This window comes from Rattus norvegicus, chromosome 10, assembly GCF_021556685.1.
Source record: "Rattus norvegicus strain SHRSP/BbbUtx chromosome 10, alternate assembly SHRSP_T2T, whole genome shotgun sequence".
NCBI classification, from domain to species: domain Eukaryota; kingdom Metazoa; phylum Chordata; class Mammalia; order Rodentia; family Muridae; genus Rattus; species Rattus norvegicus.
The window spans coordinates 90,275,955-90,279,682 of record NC_141543.1 but is presented as its reverse complement, the minus strand read 5'-3'; the positions used below and the strand labels follow the sequence as shown (position 1 = coordinate 90,279,682).

Below are 3,728 nucleotides of genomic sequence, written 5' to 3'. Positions count from 1 at the left end.
GTCTTTTGTAGACTAGCACCAGGCTGAGACTGGGGTCTTTCCCCTCTCTGGACAGTGAGCTCCTTGGAGTTGGCAACCTTACCCCTTTGTTTCTGTATCCCAGGGCCTAGAGGCAAGAGTGCTCAATGGATGTGTTTTAATGATACCTGATAATGAGTTTAATGACAGAGTTTGCCGAGACTGGGCAGATAACTCAGTAAAGTGCTTACCATGAAAGCATGAGGCCCTGAGACCAAACTCTAACACCCACATCAAAACGGTGCAGATGCGTGACCTTGTAATCCCAGTACTGAGGAGGCAGTGACAGGCAGACTCTCGAGGCTTGCTGGCCAGCCTGCTTACCCTAATTGGTACAACTGAGGGACCCTGCCTCAAAATTAAAGACAAGGTAAATGGCTCCTCATGACAGATACCTGAAGGTGATCTCTCACCTACACATATAGACACACACATACATAGATACACATACATGCACACACAGACACAAATCACACAGACACATACACACACACACACACACACACACACACACACGCACGCACACACGCACGCACACACCCCTCTTCTTACTTTGCTTTCTGTCACCGTGACAAACCATTCTGACCTAAAGCCTCTTCGTGGAGGAAAGGGTTTATTTCATCTTGCATTTCCAGGTCACAGGGATTCTCAGAAGGGAAGTCAGGGCAGGAACTTAAGCAGAAAACACGAGGGAATGGTTCTCACTGCCTAGTTCTCTGCCTCCCTCACAGGACATGCTCAGCTCAGCTCAGGACTACCTGCCCAGGGAATGGCACCACCCACAGTGGGCTGAGCCTTTTTTTATATCTCAATGACACGTTAGCAAGTCGATAAGATAAAGACGAGTGAATGCTCAGCTGAGACTTGTTTTCTCCACGTGACTCTAGTCTGGGTCAAGCTGACAGTTGCTAACTGGGACACACCCACACAGACAAACATAAACATGCCCACCAATTGGAGCTTCTACAAGAAAAAAACAATGATCAGGAATAACAGTTCCGGGGTTGGGGAATTAGCTCAGTGGTAGAGCGCTTGCCTAGAAAGCGCAAGGCCCTGGGTTCGGTCCCCAGCTCCGGAAAAAAAAAAAAGAAAAGAAAAGGAATAACAGTTCCTAGTTGTTTAATCAAACTTCCCATCTACTTTCATGAGAAGAGTGTAGGCAACATTGACAAGAGTCGGGCTTCTTTTTTTTTTTTTTTTTCTTTTTCTTTTTTTAATGTTCCTTTAAACATCCTGCTTGGGATAGAAGGATACACGCAGGACAACAGCTTGAGGAATAAAATGTTCGAGGTTGGGGCTGGGGATTTAGCTCAGTGGTAGAGCGCTTACCTAGGAAGCTCAAGGCCCTGGGTTCGGTCCCCAGCTCCGAAGAAAAAAAAAAGAAAAAGAAAAAGAAAAAGAAAAAGAAAAAGAAAAAGAAAACCCATGAATCAGAGCACACTGATTCACGCCTATAATCCCAGCACTCAGCAGGCTGAGGCAGGAGGCTGTGAGTTTCAGTTCAACCTGGTCTATGTAATAAGAGTCTGGGGTTGGGGATTTAGCTCAGTGGTAGAGCGCTTACCTAGGAAGCGCAAGGCCCTGGGTTCGGTCCCCAGCTCTGAAAAAAAGAACCAAAAAAAAAAAAAGAAAAAAAAAAGAGTCTATTAGAGATAGAAAGAGAAGTGGGGGGAGAGCAGCTGTAAATATGAATTAAAGAAATACCACCCTGCCTCTCAGCCTCTCCGTACCCTCAGGGAATCGGTGGGCCACAGGACCCCCTCCCCTTCCACACCCATACATGCATATATTCAAGTCCCTTATATAAAATGATATATTTGTGCAGGGCCTACACACATCTCACATAAATAACTGGTTTCCAGATTACTTATATCTAATATAATGCAGCTGCTATGCTCAGGAAATAATGACAAGTCTGCACAGACACAGTTTTGCCTAACCCGCATTTTGTTGATTCTATGAGTGCGGAATCCAGGGGTGGGGATTGGTCAGCTGTGGTTACCTCCCAAAGCAGAAGCAAGAGGACAGTTCACCGAAGAGCAGAGCAAGGAGGGGTACGGACTAGTTCAGGATGACAGCACGCCAGTTCCCTGCACTCACTTTCAGAAAACAGGCACGAGAGGGGCCCTTCCTGACTGTCCATGAGGCTGGGGTTACCCTAACGCCCAAACCAAAGGCACTACAAGGATAAGACAGCTGCAGACTGACAGCCCTCATGAGCCTAGGAGCTGACTTCTTCACCAAAATATTATCAAAACCCCACCACACCCAAAAATTAAGCAACATAACAAGATCTACCCCAGGCATGCAGATGCAAGACCGGAAGCCATCATGGCGGCAGACCAAGGAAGACAGTCCTACCAAACATATACAGAGATATGCCATTCCTTTGGCAATGCTGGTCGAGTCAAAAAGGGGGGAGTGGGGAGAAGAGGGCGGGCAGCTAAAATTGAAATCAGTGTTCTGGGCTAGTTAAGCTGGGAGAAGTGGCTCTGTGAGAACCAAAAAAGGCTAACTTCGGAGGAAAAAAAAAATCAAATCTAGGACTTCCTACATGCTGGGCGACCAACGGACCAACTGAACTACAACTGCAGAGCCATTTCTCCTCCATGTAGCCCACCCCTTCCACCCAAGAAACTCAGCAGTCCTCCCTCCCACCCACCCACACAGCTAAAACCTACAGAGCATGCCCACCTTAGCTCGAAGCTAGCCAGTTTCTTCCTTCAACGAGCCATTACGTATTCACCAAGCCTGGCATCTGCTGAATCATATGGACACCAGAGGACGCCTTTCAACCTTACTCTCAAAAAGAGAGCATTTGTACCCCTTCACCTGGCCTCCTTCCTCCTGTGGCGGGCTCACCTGCCCATCATGGGTCTTCAAAAATCACAGGGCATCAAAAAACAATCCAGAAAGTAGACTGCAGAGCTAGGTAGAGATGCTGGGCAACCCACACTCAAGATCAGCCTGCTACAGTCATCATGTGTGTCCAGGCTGAAAACATGTCACGCCAACCTGCTCAGATGCGGGTCTGCCACCCGTGCCCCTCATCCTGGCTGGTCATTCCCTCACAGCATGCTGAGGACCCCTGGCAGGGAGGGAGCCATGAAAGTAGGAGAGGATGCCTTCCACCTAGCAAAGCTTCCCAGGAGGGTGAATCACTGAGAGGCAGGACAAGAAGCCCTAGGCAGAGCTCTGCAGGGCCTCCTAGCTTCTTCCCTTAAGCCAGAAGCCTCCTTCCCATGCTGGAGGTGGCCTCGGAACAGGACAGAAGAAAGAAAAGACCACATGTGGGCCTCACAGAGGAGTCCAGATCCAAAGGATAGGTCTGGGGAAGGGTCTCATACCCACTAGTGTCCTTTACTAAGACCCACGTCCTCCCTTCTTAATGTCTCTGCCAATCTACTGTTTCTTCCTTCCTACATAGGGTGAGAGAGAAGCCAGCAGTATACCTTGGTCTAGGCATCTTCCTGATCACGTGGTACACGGGAATGGCCAAGCTAGGAGCTTGGGCCCCCCCACACACACACACACACCTTAACAGGTGCTTGCATCCCTCACCCCTAGCACACACATACAAACACACACACACACACACACACACACACACACACACACACACACACCTCCCAGCCTGTGCCTGCCCCACCTGAACGGTTAGGACACTGCTAAGGCGTGGCCAGCCGCTGTCAAGGCCACACTAGGACCTT

General features: G+C 49.0%; 1 non-coding gene across 1 annotated transcript; it reads left to right on the top strand.

Moving 5' to 3' along the window:
* Positions 1 to 1,015: 1,015 nt before the first annotated feature.
* On the top strand, positions 1,016 to 1,096 carry Trnas-aga39 (transfer RNA serine (anticodon AGA) 39). The gene has a single exon. It is a non-coding gene; the product is annotated as a tRNA-Ser (tRNA).
* Positions 1,097 to 3,728: the final 2,632 nt, after the last annotated feature.